A 24,908-nucleotide genomic window follows, 5' to 3' on the forward strand; every position below is an offset into this window, starting at 1 on the left:
TGATGTGCATGTCCTTCACATACCCAGTAGTTCTGTTACATTCAAGGGAGTAGTCAGCACTGTGACCACATGCTGGTGGATGTACCACTTACCCTCTACACCTGGACACATGTCACATACCTACTGGTCTGATTATAGAGTGTGATGCCCACATTATACTTGGGTGGTGTGTCTGCTTCCTGCTTCAACAAATCCATCCATGTTTCTTGTCAATGGAGATGTTGTCATGGGTGTGGCAGCAGTTTTTGGCCTGTGTTGATACTGTCTGCATTATACTAAAATGACAGTTGGAATTAATGATTGCCCACAAGCAGTAGTGCTTCAGGAAGCTGTTTGGACACAGCATGTGTATGTCATCTGTGTTGTCCATCACTTAACTAATATGCAGAAAATGGCCTAGCAGACACCGCTGATGCACCAACCTAATCACTGGACCTGAGATATATGTCACGTCACACATTTCAACATAGTGAGATGCCATGTATGTGATACACTGATCTACCCACTTGGATATATAGATGTTTATGACCACATATAACAGTGTTGATTGCATGTCTCAGTGTAGATTTGTGTCAAATGCCTTGGCCTCTTCAGTTTCCACAAGATGATACTGTTGTCATCATGCATGCTCTCAATGATTTCTTTTATGACATCTAGTAGATGTAACAAACCTGATATCACATTTATAACTCACACAGGCATGTTGCACACACCTGGAATATTACTAGTGTCCATGTAGATGAGGTCCATACTGACATGTTGGTGTACTTCATAGTCGAGGAGAGTCAGGATGTCTTTAAACATACATGCAGCAGGTGCTGTCTCCCCAACTCAGGTAGATGCACGTTGATGTACACCCTTGTATGGGAACATAGGCCATGCAGAGGGTGCATTGAACTGTGTATTCAACCATATCAGGAAGGTGTATGTGCTGAGTTATGCCATAGGTGATCTGTGATGTTGTTACGATCGATTCTGTGTGATAGGCCTGGATGAAGGTAAGACCGTGCACACTGCCTACTGTGATCTGGCCATGGAGTCTGACACAATCACACACACAGGTATCATTGAGAAACCCCCCAAATTGGGGATTAAACCTTACAACAGTTTATGGGTAACCAAATGGCTCATTGGCACAACACATTATGTGAAAGTAGAGCTGTTACCAGTGGCAAACCCCAAGGACCCCTTCACTGTTTGAACTGTATTTTTCGACAGTTCTGACTAAAGTATATTGACATTGACCTATCAAGTTTGCTGAGTCTTGTATATTGTGTGCACTCACTGTGTCCACCAATGGTGATAATATAGTACAGGAGGAGCTAACACATACAGTGGAATGGAGGAAAAGGCACACAGTGTAGAAATAAATGCAGAAATGTGTGTTTGTAATGTTGTCTGTATGAAAAGTGGAGTTCCATTGTTAATCACAGCATTGACAACGGTCCTGCTATGCAGAAACCCAGTAATATAAGCACTCAGAACACATGTAGATAGCAATCTGAACATTGACCTCCAAGTGTCCACACTGCTATTGAAAGCCTTTGTTGTGCACATCATAAGTGAATCCATCATATTGACATCTTAGGATTGTATGACAGCACTGCAGTCAAACCTCATTACAACACTAATACAGTAAAATGCTTTTTTTAATGTGTACCTCAACAGTCACACATAGCAGCTGAAGAGACCACAGGCCTTCTCAGCAAGATAATTCAGGGCCTACATATGATGCATGTGGATAGATTAAAAGCCACTTCACTGTAATCTTTATGGTATAGGCTGAGGTGACTTCTGCTTGGCCTTCAGGCCAGTCCCTGACCCTACCCTGGTGGGAGTACTGCATATCCAAAAATTTGATAAAGCTGATGACAACTCCAGTGTCTGCTGAGGAGAATATATCAGTGTTCCACATGCTGGCGTAAAATGCTACGTGTAATGTCAAGCAGCAGTTCTCTCTCTCACACACACACACACACACACACACACACACACACACACTTGACTGTAGTGAGAACAGAACCCCTACATATGTAAGTACAGTACAGAATAAGATACAGTACGCAAGCTCCATGGCACATGTCTGATTTATATAAGAGTGCAGGTGAACTTATACTAGATGACATAAGTGGACCATGTGAGGAACAACAGGTTTGTAGGCTTGCATGGGCACATATCTTCATAGGTTCATATGGGGCTACTAGCATAACAGCAATAGGGTATTTAGAAGCCTAGATGTGTAACAACACAAGTACCTTTATAGAGCATAGTTGGATGATCGGTTTTAGCAGAGTGAGTTTAAGAGCAGCACCAACTGGTCCTGTCCATTAGGGACACAGGTGGAACTCAGAGATGACTTTACAATCACCCAACCAGTTGTCAAGGTTGTGCTTGAACAGGGTCATTGAGGAGCACTTCTTCACATGCAGTGAAAACCTATTACAGAGGAGTGTGAATTGTTGTGGGATATATTTGTCTCCCCTGCATGTTCTGTTTATGTCATAGGCTAGGTTGAGAACCCTCAACCAAATTATTCTTGTCACATTTGAATTACAGATGTCCATCATTCACAGAGGGGCAGGGTCTGAGACTGCTCTTCAGTGCAGCCATAGGTCACATCTCAGCAGCCTGCATGATACCAAGTACAGTGATAGGTATGTCAGTCTTTCCATGTATGTCATGTTTGGATGCCTGGAAGTCTCCTAGGCACAACCCCATGTTCTCTCCAATTGCTGCAGGTGTCTGGTTTGGTACAGACAGATGTGAACATTGTACTCCATTACTGGTGTGATAAGGGTAGAATACAACAGAGGTATGATTACCCTGGTCTTGGTTGTGATGTCCATATGTATGATATGCACAATGCAGACTGTGTATGTCACCACTATGAGCACATAGTGATGAAAGTGTAGATTGCTATTAGCATGTGTTCCCAAGTCTCACAACACTGTGCTGGAGCTTAGATGGGTGTTATGCATATCATAATTAGCAGGGATACTTCATTGACAAAAGTGACAAAGAGTCATTGCATGCTTTAAAGTTCAGTCTGTGAGTTTGGCACCAATCCTCACTCTGTGTCAGCCCCTACTGTAATATGTTACTATCATTGAGGGACTCTATGCGAGTGCATCCAGTTAACAATCGTCTGCAGACTTGATAAACCACATGTCATCTACTGTTGTCTGTGCTTCAGGGAAGTATTTCCAAACAGTTGACAGCCCAGCACAGATCCTTGTGGTATCCACTGGTGAGTGGGCTAGTGGTGGAGGTATAGTCCACTTTGAGAGTGTGTGTTCTGTTATTGAACCATCTAGTACTGCATGACCTAATTCCCAGATGGGAGATCTTCACTATGAGACATAAATGGAGGACAGTGTAAAAAGACTTGGATAACTCAACATAGGTGGTATGTCCTGTTATCCCTCATCCAGGTCTTTTGGGTCAGTATCCAAGAGGTTCACAATGGTTAATAAGCAAGATCTACCCTTGGCGAAACCAAAATGGGTAGGGTCAACTGTGTTGAAGTTCACCTATGTCCCTTGGCTATGTTCCATGCAGATTCCTGCACTGGCCTTGCAGGATAAGGCTTTTAAGGCATATGGGCCAATAGTTGTAGTTCTGCATGTTAACAGACTGATGTGCATTGCATAACATTTCATATTACATTTTGTAGTGTGGTTGATGTATGTGTATGGAAAAAGTACTGAGACCCCAAGGATGTAGTGCTTGGGGGGGGTGCCATCATATGGAAGTATTTTAAATATATAACATATAGTTAGATAGGGCCCTCAGTCTGTAATGTTTCTATGTGTAATTTCATGTCACACAGAGGAAATTGGCAGTAAACAGCAGTAATACAGCATAATATATACATTTCCATAATACAGCGAACAGTGTGTTTGTGCAAAGGGTTAGCAAAGTGCATACACATGCAAGATACACGTTTGCTCATAGCTAAGCAGTGCGCAAACACGAGATACAGTGGTAAAGTCTGACAGTTAGTATTCAGTCTATGAAATATACCTGCTGCTTAACTGACTCTGTGGCAGCACGTGTTAATGCATTGACACACTCCTGTTTTGGGCCAGATGGTACTGGGTTCAAATACAGGTGTATGTTATACTTTAAAATACTTTTCATCACAGAGTGATAATGCAATGACATCAGTTGTTTATATAAGATGTGTTAGTGTGTGTTGGCATAATGCAGTGGTGTTAAGAGTCATTGCATGGGAGTAACCACACCTGTTTGCTGCAGCTCACCATTGATGCATGATGTACACCTCCAAGTAATCATGCAGCCGAAAAAGTGAAGGCATCCACTGCTTCTCCAGCATTGCTAATGTCTGACAGTTAGTACTGAGTCTCTGAAATACACCTGCTATTTGACTGACTCAGTGGCAGCATGTGCTAATGCAGTTAATATAGAGATACATTCTTTTTTGGGACCAGATGGTACTGGGTTTGAATACAACTGTATGAAATACTTTTAACTACTTTTGTAATACTGTTGCTGTGTGTTGGTGCGCAATGCACACCATAGCTCAAAAATGCATTAAAGAAAAGAAATGGAGAAGATAGGGCAGTGGTGAAATGGGGAGCTAGCAGGGGAAAAACACATGGAAAGAAATACAGGAATACATGCAGAATATTACATGAATTTGGACCATATGGCCAAATGGAACAAATCAGGTGTGTCAAGAAGACACGTGTGCGAAACGGAGAGCTATGTACGGGATGAATTTTTTTTTTTTTTTTTTTTTTTTTTGGGGGATAGGTGCCCAGTTTTTTTTTTTTTTTTTTTTTTTTTTTTGTGTTTTTTGAGAGAGAGAGAGAGAGAGAGAAGAAGAATGTTGGGGAAGAGACATAGGTATGTCTGGGTATGATAAGTTGGGTAGGTGAGGAAGAAATTTTAAACAGACGAGACAAAACAAAGGGATGGGGATGGATACAACAGGTCAGTGGACACCATGGTTGGGGTGAGGGTGGGGACATCCAGAACACATGGTCATCAAATTGGGTGACAATGAGAATCCAGTCCTCACCCACAATACTGTTATCACTGTCATCTCACTCCTCCATTGGCTGGAGCACTTGACATCTCCTTCTCCTCCTCCTGGTACTGCATAAAATGAGGGAGAGTAGCCTCTCCAGCCAGCATAGTTGTACACTGACGGTGTGGCAAAAAACCCTAAACACCATCCCTGGCAACTCTATGTGGGTGATAAATTCACCACCTCAGCCACTGGTCCCGGAGGAAACTACTGGATTAGCCTCCAGAGCAGGACTACCTGAGGGGGCAGGTAGTGCAGAGGCAGCAGAAGTGCTGCTGCCAGGTTGGCTCCCAGATGTGCTGGGCAACAGTGCTGAGGTTGGTGGAATGGGGGCAGGTGGATCCAGTGGGGAAGGTCTACCCCATGGTGCTGCAGAGCATTTTGTGATGTGGTATATATGGATGACATGGGCACATATTGACGACATTAATCAAATTAAAAAAATGAGAAAAATAAAAATATAATAAAAAAAAGAGAGATAAGGGTTAGGGTGACAGACAAAAAAAAGAAATAAGATTAGTACCTTTATATGTAACATACAATGTATTCATACAATTATTTGACTCTATTATCTTAACCTTTACTATAAAGACTACCACCTCCTAACAGATAACTTTTACTTTCAAGACTACGAGCTACTAACAGATGCACACTATACCACAGAATACAGCAAGTACTGCTTTAGATGTGCATATATTGCACATATGCATGTTCCAGTTATACAGATTACAGTTTACAGCATGAAATGTGTGCCACTGGTATAGAGCTTTTACTTTAAACCTTTAAGTTATGCATAATTGAAGAATTAACAGTATTGTATAGTTTGGAAGTGTGGTATTTGAAGCCACAAGCTCTGAATAAAGTGTATTTATTTTATTTTATTTATTTATGTAACATTCATTGACCGCGAAATTCCAACTAAGGCAGAGCCTATTTTTAGCGGACGCCTGGGGAGAAACTCTCCACACACATGTCTTTTGAATGTGGGAGGAAACCCATGCAAATGCAGGGAGGACATTCAGACTTCACACAGAAGGCACCCCAACCTAAAATCAAATCAGAGAACTTCTTGCTATGAGGTGACAGTGTTAACTGCTGCACCATTGAACTATTGTACCCCTGGTTTGTAGTACAGACTAATGCATGAATACATGCTTTTACAGTTCAGACATGCATGGTCAATTTGATATAACTATATAAAATGCCAAAAAAAAAATCTTTAAATTTTAAAGCTACAATAACACTTCTCTTCTGTTGACTACATACCACATGTGTCTCTCATCTTTGCCAATCTAGCCCCATGGGTTCTTGAATTAACCTTCCTTTCCATGGCAGCTGTGGAGAAAACAGAACAGAACAGAATATCATTATGAATATCAGTCTTGCCTATATTCAGCTTTTAAAAGTCTTACAAGTACTGTCTGTAGCTGATACTTACACATTTGTTGGATGCCCACAGTTCAAATTCCTCAGTCCAAGCATCAAGGGTTTACCTGTTCCTCTGACGTACGTCACTACATTGATGCCTATATTGGTCACCAGTGTAAGGAATACCTGTGGCACTGGATACAGCTCAGGACACTCCTCCACTGGCTGGAGCACTTATTCTGGGTGCCAGAATAGTCCCCTTGCAACAGCCTGGCACTGTTGTGTTTAACTAGGATTCCAATAAAAATTTTGGACTCCTGGACACCCCATCTATGTGCCTAAATGTCACACCCTCTCCACGAGCACCTCCCATGATTACCACAAATCAAGAGACTGATGTTTTCCCTCCAATTCCAGTTATAATGTTTACTGGGATTATGCACACTGTTTGAAAATGTTTCACACCACTTATCATGCAAACATGGTGCTCTGGAATGCGTACCTCCAAGCACCATGTTTGCTCGATGGTAAGTAATGCACAGCAGTGAGGAAATTACATAATTGTAGTTGCAATATTGTGGGTTAATGGATGTACAGGCAGTTGTGTATGTGCGTTAGGCAAATGTGAAGTCCATGCCAGTCGAGATAGCTGAAATAAACTTACAAGAATAGAGTACACAGTATACCCACAGTCATACATTTCATAATAGTGTGATAATACATAATCAGAAGGGGAACAAAAGTAAAAGTGTATGGAATATGCTGTATTCAAACCCAGGACATGTCTATGGCAGTCCTACACTTACACCTGTTGCCACAAGAGTGTTGAGAGAACACTTGTATATGTTGCAGATCATTGCTATAAACTGCAATGTCATAACCTGCACACCCTGTACTAGAACGCAGGACCATCTGTACTCCAGCCCTACACTTGCACCTGCTGCCTCGGGATTAGTTACAATGCATTCCCTATTTTACTAACCATTCTGAAGTTCTCTCTGTTAACCACAGCACAATGTAGCTTAGTGAGTTTGCATGAGGCACAATAGTATTAATTGAATGCATCCAGTTTCTATTTTTGACTGTCTGGATCTTGTCTGCTTCCTGGTTGAGCCAGTTTGCACACTGCTGTACTTCACATCAGCTGGATAAGCACAGCTAAACCTGCCATTCATTTTTTCTCCATTTGCCATGTTTGCGCTGTGGTACATCACGCAAACACTAGCAAATTAAAAAAAAGAGAAGAAAGGGTGTAGTAGTTGAACTGAGGAAAAGCAACCCTATGACACACATATTATAACATGTTAGTATACATGACATATCACTGCATATGTCTGCATTTGAACTCTCTCTCCAATGCATCTTCAGAACACAGGATGGGAGCCTTATCCGTCTTGGCTACACAAACAGATTTGCAGTAAAGAACTTAACTCAATACGCACACAAGCAACTGCAAAAGCATCTACAGTGATATCAGTACATACAAGTATTATTTATACATTTAGTATTTTTGGAAGTTGTGTACCTAGTGATCACACAGCCTGCCATGATTTTGCTTGGAAATATACAGCTCTGTCTTACGTGTGTGTGCATATTGAGTTATGTTCTTTACTGCAAAGCTGTTTGTGTGGCCAAGATGGATAAGGCACCCATCCTGTGTTCTGAAGGGACAGGTGCATTGGAGTGAGAGTTCAAATCCAGACCTAAACAGTGATATGTCATGTATACAAACATTTTATAGTATGTATGTCATAAGGTTGCTATTCCTTATTTCAACTGTATTCTGTCCACATGGACTCCCTTCCATGGCTGTATTCCAAAAGTTTTTTAAATACACAGGAAAACCCAGCACAGAGTCTACACAAACACTTTATAGCTTATTGAATACCTCCAATGTGTTAGATTGTTTGATTAGCATGTAATTCAGCTGCTTATGCTGTAATTAGTATGCCATGGTATTTACCTTGTTTGCATGAGGGTGTCTGCCAGTACACAGCGCTTACTGAATCTAAATGTTTCCACTGCCATGTGCAGATTGCACTGTGATACACACACAGTGAAAAATTACAATGTAAGCTTTATTGAATCCACCTGAAGTTTAGTTATGTATATGCTGTCTTTATTGTTGTTACCTGCCTGCTAGCATTTATTATAATGTCAATATCGCTATATTGTTTCTGTGTCTCCAATATAGACCACTCTTGTCTGCCTGTCATTGTGTTTAAATCAGACAAATTTTATTATACTTGAGTTGCAGTGCATTTGGTCTGTTTAAATAGACATTTCAAACTGAATTGTTTCCTTCTTGTAGAATTATTCACTCCTGATAACCTCACAAACTCCGTTACATTCCAAGACTCATTTTTATGCTGCTAATTTAAGTTATGCCCACAGTGTCAATGACTGCAGCATGCTTTTTGGCTTTCAGTTAGTCTTCCTCGCCACAGAACACCCCTAAATTAAATATTTTTTTATTTTGTTTTATAGGTTAGTTTCCCTAATCCAAAAGAAAGCTGATTTTAAACTGTATAATTTCAAGAATACTCAAAAAAAATCTAGTGGCATGAATATTTAATGTTTCCATTAATTATTTCTGACATAAAAAGAACTGCTAAACAGGCAGAGAGCATATGAAAATTTAAAGTATAAGAAAAGGAAGAACATCATTCAATAATAAAATATGTGCTGTGCTGTTATTTTACCATAATATCATGTTCACTTAGTATAAATTATTAGACTGCTTGAGAAAGCTCAGTAAAATAAAATGCTCACTGTACAGTAAAACGATTGCACATTTACAGTTTTTGCATGATTTCAAACTGCTATTATTTTACAAATGTGTTGTAAATTTGTGAAAGGTGACACAGTCGCTTGTGTGCAGTTTTTAAGAAAATAATATCTCAAAGCCATTTTAAAGATTAACTGATCCCCTTGGCTTACTTTTAAATAAGACTAGTATATGTTTTTTAATGAGCATCAGAAATATCTGACTGCACATTAATAATGCAAAAGTAATATGTCTGTACTATTTCAGTGAAAGATGTTATAAAGATTTAGAATCTCTCTGTAAGAATTGCCTAGGTATTATGATAATAAGAGCATCATTCTGTCTATCTTAATTTGGCATGACATACAGGTTAATGTAGTAAATCTTTCAGACTTCCTTGGATTTCCCTTGCAGAATTACTGTGACCTTCACTTGTTATTTTGAGTTAGATCTGAACAAGCACACTGAAGTTCTATGCTTGCTAGAGTGCCTGAATGCTATTATAATGCACCATTGAAGTACAATGTTTCGTAGGAAGAGAACACATTAGCCATTGTTTTACCAAAATGTATTATATGCACCAGGGAATTTGTGTTGCTATGTCACTGTTCAGAGTGAAAAATCTGTTTTCCTTTAAACACAGTTTTCTATTTATAAGGCAAGTGGAGCATTGCAACGCAGCGATTAAAGACTCAAAGGACTCCTGATCAATCACTTCTTGCCTTGCAAAAAAGGAGCAAATATATGCATGCTAAATAGATGCTTACAGTTTATTGAATTTTTTGGACATGTTGAACTAAAACTGAATACTTTTCAGCCCAAAATATTGATGTGTAATAGGAAAAAATAGTTCTTTGACTTCAAATTCCAACAGGAGTAATAAAATATGCCATGATTACCATCAGCAACATGAGCTACAATGTTTTAGGTTCAACTCCCACAAGTCCTATATTCTGTCTCTTTCTAGCTGTTAAAATCACTCCTGTTGTACTGTAGTCATTCCTTGTAAAATTAAAATTATTCCATAGTATCTTACTGAGGGCTGCATGCATTACTCATGATATAATGTACTGGGAATATGTAGGATTTTAAGCTTTCACAGAAAACTAGTTCTCTGTGGCCAGTGTTACTAGCACGTACAGGATTAATTTTAGTAAACTAATACCAATTCTATGAACCAGCCACAAGGGTAAGGGGATTACACACATAAAACATACTTTTAATCACTACATCTGGTTTATTAGAGCAAGGATATCTGACAATAAGGTCATTGTCTTTCTCACAGGTCAATATTGTTGTAATTAGGTATGTTTTACTTCTTCTCTTTCTTAAATGGCTGTCTGCAGCATTGCAGAAAAAAAGAGTTGATGACAATTGAATGATTTATCAGTATTACTAGCCTCAAGTGGAGTGCCTTCTTTGTACTATGGGGTCAGCTACTTCCTTATAGAATGTGTATCTGATGCCAGAAGATTTATTGGCTTTGTGGAATGAATGTGTACCGTCCTGCTTCCCAAAAATGTCAGGATTAAAGTATCAGTATCATATGATATAAATACATAGTGACAGGTCATCTGGTTCAGACTCTGAAGAGAGATTCTCAGAAGCAATCCATTCCAATAGCCTTCATTACTGAAGTAATTTAAACAAAAAGCAATGACCTGATGTCATGTGATGAGGAAGTAATGTCTTTCACGCAAAGTTCTGTATTACCTACAGTGCATCTTAGCTGGTCATTAGTATTCCAATCTAATAAGTGAAAATAAAGTAGCTTATTTCTTATTATGCATCTCAGCTTTTAAGCATTTTGACACCAGTGACTTCTAGAGTTTGCACTGCAAACTAATTTATAACTCAAAATACTCCTCAGCCTGCATTCCAAAAAATAAATAAATCCATGTGGGACATATGGATTGAAAGTACAGTGAGTTTAATTTGGTATATACAAGACAAAAGCAAAAAGTAATGAAGCTAACCCATAAAAAATCATACAAAATATTTTAGTTCAGAAAAAGATTATATGAAAATAAGTCTCATATAAATAATATTTACATTTTAAGTTGCTGAAGGAGCTAATACATGAGGCAATGGATACTGCATTAAGAAACCCTTCACCAAATTGCCATAACTAGAAAAAAGTTAAAGTCAAACAATGTTAAGTATGTCTACACCAATGCTTTATACAAACACCGGTATAACTGTATTGACTCAGCTGTAACATATATGACCAAAACAAGCTCTTCAAGGAACAGCAAGCCTGCCTGGTGGACAACTGCCATTAACAGGCTTTTCAATAAGAGAAAGAGGGAGCGAGCCCTAAACTGGAAACACTACCTCCTCAGCTTAAACAAGCAAATAAGACTTTTTGTGAAGTCCTCCAATGCAAACTATGAATCCAAATTAGCTTCCTCAACTAAGGGCAACCATAAGGCATTCTTTAGTTACATATGTATCCTAAAAGGAAAGGCCCAGATTTATGCTGAACTGGTACTTAATGATACCACATATACTGAACCTGTGGACATAGCTAAACTGTTAGCCAACAGGTTCTGTGAAAACTTCACTCCCCTGTCCCCATCACATGTACTCCATGACATCCCTAACATCTGTCCTCTACCTTGTATCGCTAAAGGCCAGGTCATAAACGCCCTCTTTAAAGCCAAAAACACAGCATCTATGGGACCTGATAACATCCCAGGTTGCATCCTACATGGGCTCAAACAAGAATTAGCAGCACCACTGATTGGGTACTCTTTTCTGTCATAGTATAAGCACTGGCTTCATCCCAGCTGAATGGAAAATGGCCACCATTATCCCCTTAAACACAGGTGGTGTTTCCACTGACCCTGGGAACTACAAACCTATTAGCCTGACTAGCCTTAGCTGCAAGGCCATGGAGCGAATCATCATGGACCTTATCAACAAAGATATAGGTACTCTCCAAACACCTGACCCTACTCAGTTTGGATTTGTCAAAGGGAGATCATGCCTTTTAAACCTGGTGGACTTCTTTGAGATAGTCATGAAGGCCCTGGATGATGGGAAATCTGTGCATACATCCTACCTAGACTTAGCCAGGACTTTTGGCACTACACCCCCCCCCCCCCACTCAGGCATCATTGACAAAGTCACTGAGCTAGGTATCAACCCTTATATCATTATATGGGTTGCTAACTGGCATACTGATAGAACCCATATAGTCAAAATAGGGGAATCCACCTCCAACAGAAGAACTGTAACCAGTGGTGTTCCACAGGGATCAGTTCTGGGACCTCTACTGTTTGGAATCTATTTTTCCGAAGTACAAGCTAAAACTAAAGGACTGTGGCTGGTAAAGTTTGCTGATGACTGAAAACTGGGTGCAGTCATAGAATCTCCAAACAATGTCAAGGGCCTTAACAAACAAATGATTGGTGCCAAAATCATGGCCTTAAACTCAATACAAAAAAAAATGTATTATCATCGCTTTTGATGGGTGCGATGTTCCTGCTAACTACCACATCAATAACAACACTCTAAGTCTGCACTCAATGGTGACAGACCTGGGCACACAGGTTAACAGCAACCTTACCTTTAATCACCATGTCTCCACAGTGGTAAGAAGGGCATTCTATATTGCTCATCTCATAAGGGCATTCCATCCATAAAAAAAGAAGTTTTAACCTCTCTGTACTCTTTCCTTATCTAGCCAATAATTGAGTACAATGCCCCTTTTGATATGTAGTTTTCCAAACACCTGCAACAATTGGAGTGACCACAAAGGTTCCTCACAAGGAAAATTCAAGATCTTCAGCATCTGTCAATCTATGTTGATTGTCTGAAATCACTGTCAATTTATTCTGTTTCATACAGACAGACTACTCAGAGGCAATCTATGCCTTGCATATAAAGCAATCTTTGACCCTGCTTTATTGGAAATGCTAAATATCTGCAAGTCAAATGGTACACTGAGTACTCGCTCTAAAGCCTTAACCTGGTATGTGACATTAATAGAACCTACTGGAGAGACATATTTGCCTCCCAGAGGTTACTACACCTTTAAAACTGACTCCTACTTAATGTCAAATAGAAGACCTCATTGTCCCTCGTCAAATGCAATCTGGACGATTGGATGGGTAACCATAAATTCCCCCGGGGGGTCTCACTAGTGTCCCTCTTGGACAGGGGCAATTGGTTCTGATCATGGAAACAAGGGTAGAACTTGACTAGGTTTGTAAGGGCCCTACAGCCATTAGCCTAGTAACTTCCTATGATCCTATGATCCTATAATGTACTGAATCCAAAGCTCTCTGCCATGGATACTCGAGCATTCTCATTCATTCATTTTATTCCCTTTAACCAGAAAAAAAAAGAGCAGTGTATAGAAAAGCCCACCAAAGTAGCACATTCAATCTGATTGAGGGGAAAATTCTTAGGTGAACTAGATTAATAAAAGGTAACACTTTCTGCAAAAATGGTATTCGCTTTTTCGGTAAGCTTTATCCCAAGAGAGTAACATGTATGTTAACATTCCTTGTTAAGATTAAAGTTATGCTTCTAAACAAAAAACAGCTTACATTCCTATGAAGCAAAATGGTTTTGCTAGACCTGATGTCAAAATGCCTGAATATCACAGCCAGAAATTTCCACTGTGGGTGCTATTATGAAGACACTAGGGAAAGTGGCAGCTTAAGACAGAAGGTCAAATTGGGCATCATGTCTGGGGAGTGGAAAAGTGCAGTAGAGTAGTGCAGTTCCACTTGATGCACGAGTTGTAGAGACAAGTTGTAAGGAAGGAGAAAGGTATAAGGCTGTAAGAGTGAAGGCTGAGGGACTCGGAACTGCTGATCATGGTCAGAAAAGAAGGTTCAGTGGAGGTGTGGAACATTACATACCTGTTGTGAATAAAATTGTGGCATATATAATAAAAGTGTAATAAAGTAACAGACTAATAAGCAGAAACATAAAAGCAAATAACTTTATGATGGATGGAAGAGGAGGCAGCGGGACGTATGGTAAAAGTAAATATAGAGGAAACAAAGCACGCACAGAATAATCCCTGAGTAGTCTGGAGGTATGGTGGGTTAAGAACAGAGCTTGGTTACATATGAGAAGCAGAAAAAAATTAAATATTGATGAGGGCTAAACAATGAGTTGTGGGAGAAAGAAGTGATACAGAAGTGCAGACCTTGATTGTGTCGAAAAAACCCTGACTGTGTTTGGAGATCTAAACAAAACTAAAATATAAAGTTGCAAGCTACTTGTGTTGAAAATAAAGTAAAGTAAAGGAGAAATGTGGGAGATAATGGGGCCAATAAGAACAATAGATACAATGTGATTTTAAACAAACTAAACACTATTGTAACAGATGTTGAAAAGATGTAAGCAATTATGAGGTATGTAAAAAAAAGGACAAAAATTAAACTGTATGATTAAATAAATATGTAATATATATATATATATATATATATATATATATATATAACACTTTCCTATATAGAAGGCATGACATTTAGTACAATTCGCCATATAAAGAATAATGGATATATTGCATGTAGCATAGCAGCCAAAAAGATATTTTCTACCTGTAAGTGGGTGTATAAATTCATTGTTTCTCTCAATATTGTTACAGCATTTACAACTATAACATGGAAATGTACCCTTCTTCCTACTCTGTTCAGGGGGGATTATCAGAAACATCTTTACAGCATAACTTTCTTTAAAGTGGAACAATTCCTATATTCAAAACATGGCTTTTTACCTACTATTCTTTTGATTTCAGACATCGTACCTAGGATATTCCAGTTCTTAAAGATTATATTTTAACCCTCCCAGATCTTCTATTATAGGTGGTAACATATTGCATATGTTAATGCTTTCTATATGTTGCAGTAGTATTTAAATCCCTGCAGTTCCCTGAAAAATATGGTCTAGCATCTGTCTACTGTTTTCCACCTCATTCTTAATCTCTTGCAATAGAGTATCACTGTAACCACATTCTTTAAACTCATCTATGATCTCATCCATTTTATTGTAACACTTTGCATCATCTGTATTTAACCGACTAACCCTTAATAGTTGGCTCTTGACTATGGCTTTAAACGTATGTGGTACATGAATGCTTTTTCTGTGGGTATATTGGTTCACTTGAACCTCCTTTCTAAAAATAGAGGTAGTGATATCATTCCCATTTTTTTGTTAAACTGATATCCAAATAGTTGATAGTTTCTTCAAAGCATTGCGCTGTAAAATGTAAAAATGGCCAGTAATCCTGATCTACAGTTTCCTAAGATATTTAGTGGAGAAGGAATGAGCTGTGGCCAGAGAACTATTGACCAGTTTGTATCCAGAGGGAGTGAAAGTTATCTGGAACCGGTTGCTGGTAATAGTATGAGAGATCAATCCAATTTTGTGTGGAGAGAACTGCTAGAAGAGTGTCGTAACCGAAGAGTAAATAACCCATTTTCAGATCTTGGATATAGAAATACTGCTTCCCTACAGCCAGAGATGCAAGAATCAGTGTTGAAATTGGAGAGATTATTAACCAAAGAGAATTCCCTACAATATAATCTGCTCTGTTTACAAAGGGATGTTGAACTGGATATTACCCCACATGGCCTCAGAATGTATAAAAATCCTTCATTGCCGTTTGATTCCTTAGATTCTGAGGACAAAATTTATGAAAAACATTGGAAAGCTGCAGCACATAACTGAGTACTGGAATGGGTTAAAATTTTAATAGAGAGGGACATGGTCAGGCAAAGATTGTTAAAAGAGAAGATTGCCTCGTTGTATTCCTCTATTTCTGGACAATTGAGTGCAGTATGTTTTGAAAATATTATAAAAGAAGTAAATGATAAACTGTATGACTTTTCTTTGAAGTTAACAGAGCAAAAAATTTGAAAAATTAACCAAGACCTCAGAGATTACAACAATGGTACAGCCTTTGTAGCAAGAGCCAATAAAAATAGATGTCAAAGGGGTGGGCTCTCCTTAGTCAGAGAAGGAAGGAGGCAACGGGTTTTGTTTGTATCTTCAGGCGCAAGTGCATCGGAATGGGAAGAAGAAAGTAGAGAAGATACTTCATATCCTCCATTACCCAATGCACAACAACTGGACTACATGAATTAATACTTTGAGTAATTGACAACAACAGCAAAATAATGGGTGCAAACAAAGTCATTTTAAACAGACAGGAAGGCCACAGCAGTGGCAGAAACTAAAACGGTATAGACTCTAAACTGTTTTTAACACAAGTTAAAAAGACACATGTTGCTTATAAAGGTTTAGTTTTAAATTTGTCAGGATATATTCTAAGTGATACGGAATTGTCTGTGTTAAATTACGGGTTGAAATTTATCTCAGCTGTTTTTCATAGAAAACATGTTCTCAAAGCTGAAGTGTTCTGCTTTGTTAGAAAATTACACCCAATAGATTTTTATTCTAGACAATGTGCTCAAACAAATGAAGTGTTAGAAATGTTAAATAATACATTTGATATGGATGATGAAGGTGACATTTTTGTTTCATGTGAAATATGATGTAAATGTATATTGTTTACTTGACACAGCTAACATAGATTCTAAAAGTGATTTTATACCTCCTTTTTCTAATGACTATATTAAACAGTTTTCTGCTATGGTGGGCATTGAGTGGAATAAATTATGTTCTAATTTTGTGAAAAATATTAATAGTGTTGTTTATAATTTATCTAAAGAAGAACGGAAAGCATTGAAAGGGCTAAGTGAATGACATGAATTAATAATCAAGCCTACTGATAAGGGGCATCCAATAGTTATTATGCAATATTTACAATACAAAAAAATGTGTGCGATAAGAATTTAAACGATTATGATACCTATAGAAAGGCTTATTCTGTACAATATAAAAAAGCAATATTGGACTACAAGGAGTTACTCATGATGGGATATAGGCTAGGTTATTTTTGGAAGCATGATGCTGAAAAAGGGTTTTCAGCTCAAGGGAGTGTTATTGCTAGATTTTATTGTCTCCCAAAGGTCCAAAGGTACATAAAAATATCTCTACCCCCCCCCCCGGGGTGACCTATAGTGGCAGCTACAAATTACTTCTTACACAATATTGGTATTTTGTTATATAAGTTCCTGTTACAGTCAGTTGTTAAACTAGATTCATACATTCGTGACTCATTTGATTTTCTGGAAAAATAAAGCCTGTGGTATGGAAGAATAATAATTATTGGTTGGTGGTAGATGTAAAAAGTCTGCACACTAATATCACTTGGGTTCAGACACCTAGGCAGCGAGACATTTCCCTGTGGTAGATTTGAATGGGGACACATGGCTGAAGTGACAGTCAGCTGCAGAGAAATATGGCTGTTTGCAAATTCCCTGTCGGCAAAGAGAAGCGCACACACAGCCATGCTCATAGCTTTAATAACCAAATGCATGGTCAGATAACAGAAAGATAAACGCTGGTGTTCCCCGGGTGGCTGTTCTGGGTCCAGTATCATTTTTTTAAATTTTATGTCTGCTTTTACATAATCAAGTAAAATATGGTTAAGTAAGTCTGTTGATGACACAAAAGTAGGCGCTATTATATCATCAACATATGATCATAAAGTTTTACAGTCCTATTTAGATAGTCTGACCTTACTGTGAAAATCAATGAGAATGAACTTTCATGTAGAAAAAACAAAATGTGTGTATTTTCAGTCTAATAGTAAGGAATATCCTTATGCAATGGATAATTTGATGTTGCAAAAAGTATGTGAAATAAGACACTTGGGAGTGTGAACTGATCAATCATTATCTTTTGAACTACATGTGAAAGATGTTATTAGGAAATTTTATTGGGAAATAAGGAATATTTTATATGTAGTAATAAGCTGGGTTTGTACAGTACTTACTCCTTTGTTTAAAGCTGTTGAAAGGCCTTTAATAGCTTCAGTTTGTTGTTTTTCTAATGCATAAGTTGTTAGACAGAGAGAGACCAAAGAAATTATACTAAACATATCAATAGTTATAAAGATCAGAAATACAGGAATAGATTGAGGAAACTGTCTTTGTTTTGTATTTCTTGTAGACTGGTGAGAGGTGATCTGATTACTATTTAGAAATGTTTGCAAGATGAAGTGTATGGAACTTGTGTGGGGATTCATATATTGAAGCATAACTATGAAACAAGAAATAGCAATTTGTTGAAAACAATATAGGGAGAAAAATGAAATATTATAGATTATTTCATAACAGATCTGGTTTATGTTGAAACTTATTTTCTTACAGTATTAGGTGTGCAGACACACCAGTTATATTCAAAAGTCATGTGGATGATTGGGTCAAGGGTCCAGTGTTTGATCCAACTTTTGCGGGTGTCAAGCTCTTATAAGGCCTTTGTAGGCTTTGGGCATGTATTTTATGAGCAAATGACAATAGTAATGTATTTTAACCTTTTCCTCATAGCACACTGCTGCATAAAAAAATAATCATTTAACAGTGAGCATGTCTGCAGAATGTTTTCAAATACAGTCTGCTTCCCTATTCCTTAACTCCAAAAAAGGCCATCATCTTTGTATTCTGTGAGATCTGAATAGTGCCATGAGAAAATTAAAGCAATTTAAGTCCGATATAAAGATTTAGAAAACCAGACACCTTATGTTTGCTGATTTTACCACTGAGGATTTCTAGTAATCTGGAAAAAATTAATAAATTATGCCAAGGTTCTGAAAACCACTAAGCCCCCAGAAGCCACACAGTTATAGTTGCTCTGTAGTCCATTTTAGAGCACTTTTCCAGCCTTTCAAGTTAACTTTCATTGTGGGACTTCTAACTGATATTTCAAATGAATATTCAGTCAGTTTCACTGGCAGCCTATAATCGCCATCCTATGTTTCAGCTACAGCTGCCTAAAAAGTAAAATGGCCATAGTGCTGTTTCATGTTGTTGTAAGTGCACACACACACACAAATACACACACCGACACACCAAGATAGTCACAAACACATACACTAGCTCTCACAAACCAGATCAATTGGCATGTTAAACCTGTGATTAAATCACTGAAGAGGAAAATTATTTTCAGCAGCAGACTGGTTAAATCCCTACTTTTTGAGAAGCATATATTAGGTGTCTGATTGTGATATTGCAACCAAGTAAAAGAAAAATGACTGTAGTAATGTATTGGATAGTAAATGTGATGTTAGTTGGTATTTTTGTGTTAAAAGTGAATCTGACCACACTTTAGAGGATGCATTATCATGTTTTAGCATTTTGCTTACAACTGTGATGTGGCTGTGGCTGTAGAAGTAAATAGCTACTATCCTGTCCACTGCACAGAGACATCTGTATCAACACATGTCGAGGACAGAAGCTTCGAAACCCATATTAGTTACAGTCTGTCTAAGTGGTAGTACAACTTATGAGCAATTTAAAAAATTAGACAGCCTAGCATGGCTGTTCTCATTCCCATCAAAACTCAGCCACCTCCCTTGTATACGTCTGCTATCAGAGTAAGAAGAAATTGAGAAACAAACAGAATACAGTAACATATTTCAGCATGCTGCTGTCACACACACGCACACAAGCATGTAAATGTATGTATGTATGTATGTATATATATATATATATATATATATATATATATGGGTCTACTTGTCTACTTCATTTAGTTGAAAACTCATTTCACTGAAAGTCAGCTTCCTGCGACCAATTCACTAAAAGCTCACTTAACTGAAAACTCATTTCACTGAAAGTTATATATGGCTTTTTCCCCACTGTAGTGCGATCCTGGATTTAGTATATAAAGTAACGGGATGTGTGGGGGGCACAAGGCCCCACACTGGAGGGTGTAGCCCCCCCCCACATATTATAAACGTTTTAAAGCACACAGATGGATACTTACAAGTACAATGAATAACTCTTTCCAGAAGACAGCATATAACCAAACTATGTTGGGGGCTTCGCCCCCCACAACTCCCAATGTGGGGAGCTGTGCCCCCCAAACCCCCTTACTATATATACTAACTCCAGGATCACAATACAGTGGAGAAAATGCCATATATAACTTTCACTGAAATGAGTTTCAGTGAAATGAGTTTTCAGTGAAGTGAGCTTTCAGTGAATTGGTCCCAGTCATTTAAGTTTCAATGAAATGAGTTTTCAACAAAATGAAGTAGACCTGTATATATATATATATATATATATATATATATATATATATACATATATATATATATATATATATATATATATACATACATATATATATATATATATATATATATATATGTGTGTGTGTGTGTGTGTGTGTGTGTGTCTGTGTGTGTGTATGTATATACGTGCATGCATGCAACATTACTCCTTAACCCTTCCCACAAAAGATAGCCACCTGCATACACAAGTGTTTTCTGACTGTGAGGAAAGTGAAAACAATTATAACTATATCCTAAGCTGTTTGGGTTATATCCTACTCAGGGTATTGCCACTGCACTAATCAACTTCCAAGCTTCAGATTATGTTCCATGCATCCTAACTGCCAGGTGCTTGAGCAGAGCCACATAAAAAGGCAATATGGGTGCCAAAAGCTTCTCGGCTATCTTGTCTCATGAACGGAAGCTATATCCCTGAAAGGAAAAAGCTAGGAAAGGAAAAAGCAATGCAAAATATGCAGCAGTATATTCAAGGGGTTCCCACCAAATAGTCAAGAACCAGAGGTATTCAGGCCTTAAGTACATGCAGGTTCATAGACTGGCACCAACTTGAAAAAGCTCTTCCACTTACTCATAGAAGATTTCCTAGTATCAGGTTTCATAGCCTTCTTTAGTACCTGCCGAACATTGTTAGAAAAAGGTGTCTAAAGGGAATTAAACCTCTTTCATTCAGGTAGTCATCTGAAGCATTTCCATTTTGCAGTGTATCAAACAACCACTGTCTTGTGTGAGTAAATCCCCTCTGTGAGAAAGCATGTGGTAATTAATCTTGGATAATTTCAAAAGAAGGGGGAACCACTGTTGCTTGGACTGAAAGGGGGCACCACCACTATTTTTGATGAGTCCCTGTGCATCTTTAGAGGAACCCTGGGTATCAGTGGAAAAGGGAGAAATGCATACAGGAATATTACTGCCCATGGGAATGAGAAAGCATCTGTCTTCCAGGCTTGCTTGCAAGTAATCCAGAAGCAGAATTTCTTTAATTGTCTGCTTTGAAAGGAGGAAAACAAAACCATTTCAGATGTTACTCACAGCTGGATCAATTACTGGTAGCCCCCCCTGGTGTAATTTCTATTTATGAGCATTGTCTGTATTTGTACCACACTGCTAAGGCCTGGAACTCCTTATCACTATCCATCAGGTCAATACCCTCCCTCCCATCCTTTAAAACCATCCTGAAAGACTTCCTAGGCAAAAGCTGTCTCTGTTCTTGCTCAACTCCTGGATAAACTATATCCCTAAATGTGAACACATACCTATTCACACCTTCCATCTCCTTACTCTCCCTTCTTCACTCACGTCCTTACTGCTATCAATTTCTCTGTCTTGGCTTTCTGTCTAAATACACAATAAGCCTGCTTTTCTCTCACTTCGTGTTGCAATTCCTGTTTGTATTATACTTACTTACCTTTAATTTCTCTATAAACTGGCTAATATTTCTCTGTTTCATCACTATCATATAACTTCTATCTATTCCTAACTAATGTTTTCATATTACATCTAATTTGATATAATTATTTAAAGTGTATTTGTGTTTTGTGTTATTTTTAAAGACTGTAGAATTATTGTTTTTAAGATGTTTTGTAATACTTTGTAACTTTTCTCCCCAGGCCTCTTCTGAAAACAGACTCCTACCCATTCAGACTTCCTGGTAATCAAATGTCAATAAATAAATAAATAAATACATAAATAATGAGGGTCTGTCCTGGTCCAACTCATCCTGTAGGCTATAATATTTTACATGATGAAATGTAGATTGGCTGAAGGGTAAAACTCAGCTGAATTGCCACCTGTCAGGCCCTCACAGCAGGATAGCAAAGAAGGTAAGCTCTGAACCCCCCTTGCTTCTTTATATACCACATCATAGTTGTGTTGTCTGTGATGACTTGAAGAAGTCTTAGGGACCAGAGATGATTTAAGGCTTTCAAAGGATTGATAACTGCCAGCACCTGTTTGACGACATTGGATGCCTTTTTCTGCCATGCTTGTTCCACAGACCTTGTACTTTCACCCCTTTTGATATAGCCCACCTCATGCAATGCATGGGGCACCTGATGTAACAGATTGAAGAGGAGGAGGATGAAAGGAGAAGGGCAGGCTTAGGTTGCCAGAGAACTAGTCCACCCACCACTAAACCTCCCTTTTCACACGCCTCAGCATTGCAATAACAAAAGACAGAGCATGTTAATGTTAAGACTAGACTGGCCTAGACTGGCCTGAGGTGCCACTAAACTTTTCTTATATGATGACTACCGAAGGAAATCATAATAATCCCAGAAGGCATGAAACCCATAATCCGGATAAATTCCATGGAAGATAACAAAGATTGGTTGGAAAAGCTGTGAAAGATTTTTTCATTCAATTCTTCTTTGTCTAATTCAAGAAAGCTTCTTTCTAGGAAAGCATCCAAGAGACATTATGTAAATTCACTTCAAATTTCAAATTGAACAGGAGTTTAATGGTACTTGTCAAAGAATCTTAGCAATTGGAAAAAGACTCTGCAAATATAAGCCAATCATCTAAATATGGGAATATATTAATGCCTTAAAGTCTGCAGTAAGCAATTACTCTGGTCAGACACTTTGCAAATGCCATTGGTGAAATGGATACATCACAGAGAAAACAGAAAACTGATAGTGTAGACCAGATACATAACATCTTAAGAAATATGTGAATTCTTTCTCATTAGGAATATGATGTAATCCTGGTTTAAGTCTAATTTATCATGAAACTGAGTGAAGGAATGTGCGGTAACAGTGTTTGGGATTTTGATAAAAAATATTGAGAAAGAAAGGTCTAGGACTGATCTCAAAGCTCCCTTTCTCTTTGGCACCAGACAAATCATTGAAAAAAATCCATGCCCATCTGATATGAAGGTACTAGTTCTATGATCTCATGAGACAATATTTGTGCCAATAATGGAGACATCATGGATATTTGGTTTAGAGGATGATAAGAAATCCCCTAAAAAGGAGAAAGAGACTCTCATTGCTATCTATACCCCTGATTAAAAAAAATCTCTGCAGTAATCTGATACCACTGGGGAAGATAAAGACCTTGGCTGAAAGACAGATTAGTGTAGGGGGAGGGGACACTGAAGAGTCATTTTGACTTATTGAACTGTCCTTGGTTCTTGGAGGCTTTCTCTTTCTTTTTTAGATCCTGCTTGCTATTGCATTTTTAACATCCTCTTTGTTATCACCTTCAAAATTCTGAAAGCAAACTAATAGAATAATAACCATTCTCTTTCTTTCAAAATCTATCAAAATCTTTCCTGCCCTTGATAGAGGGAAGAAGATAAGCATTAGCAATCTGTTTAGCTGCAGACAATTTAGATGTGGTCTGCTTTAGAATTAGAAAACAGATATTTGTGAGTCTGAGGTACTTTGTAAAACGTACCACACGTTTTAAGAGCTTGAGGTTAACTGTCAAGCATACAGTAAGCTGCTAAGAAAGCTAATAAAACAGGCTGGACAGGTGCAAACTGTGGGAAATCATTTTACTGGAGTATGAACAGTGGGACCACCCTCTGCAGTGATTTTTCTGTTTGTGGGAAATCACTGCAAAAGCAGTCTCTGTATCAGAAGGAGTTAGCTGTCTGCTCAAGTTAGTGCTTACTGCTCATGGTAAGCCTTGTCTGAATTACAAGAGTGAATCGTTAATACTATTATCGAGTATTTCTTTCCAAAGCCTGAGTTACCATGCTTTTCTTTTCCGATGTGCTGCAGCAATATTTTAAGTCAATATAAAATTTGTAGGAAAACAGCATCATTTTTGCACTAACAAAGAATGTGCCTGAAAAGAATTAAGCAATCAGAGACATATCTTATACCTATGGCCAGCTGCAATCATTACAGTTTTAGGGCTTGTATTAGCAACTTTTCTGTTATGAACTACCCCTGGAATTAACCTGATTGTTACAAGAAGTTGAAGAAGAAAGAAAATGTTAACCCAATCATGGCATATTGTAGTGTGTAATAAAAATAAGTGAAAGAATGTATTGCAATCAGGCATTGACAAGATTTATGCTTACAATAACATTTATTGTAAATCCCACAACTTGTGCTTTTGCCTTACATTCACTAGGCTTCATTGGGTATTCACAAGGCTTGATTGGGTATTCGCAAGGCTTGATTGGGGGTCCGAATACAGAGATGAAATGTCAGCAAGCAAAGGAGAGTAGTAGCACTGAAACTGAATTAATACTGAAGTTTTGGGCAGTACCTTTGCGAGCTGGACCCTGTTTTCACAAAATCTCACCAAGGCGACATTAATATACAGACTGGATTTATATAGCATATATCATGGACAGAAGTAGGCCAAAAATTAAAAGAGTTAGCTGGGTGCACAAGACCCAGGATAAAAAAATAGCGCAATCCTGGTAGGCGCACTGCTGCCTGGACTGGAAAAAATGACAGTGTAGAATCCTTAAAATACATAAACATTCCTACAATGGGGCCAGGCCATGCCAAGTGGGGAGGATACCCCCTGTTGTGGAAGGAAGTAGCAGTCCACAAAAATCACAAAAACTGATAGGCCAAAGAAGAGCCATAAAG

Source organism: Protopterus annectens, chromosome 2.part1 (genome assembly GCF_019279795.1).
Source record: "Protopterus annectens isolate FY-2018-M chromosome 2.part1, PAN1.0, whole genome shotgun sequence".
In the NCBI taxonomy this organism is placed as follows: domain Eukaryota; kingdom Metazoa; phylum Chordata; order Ceratodontiformes; family Protopteridae; genus Protopterus; species Protopterus annectens.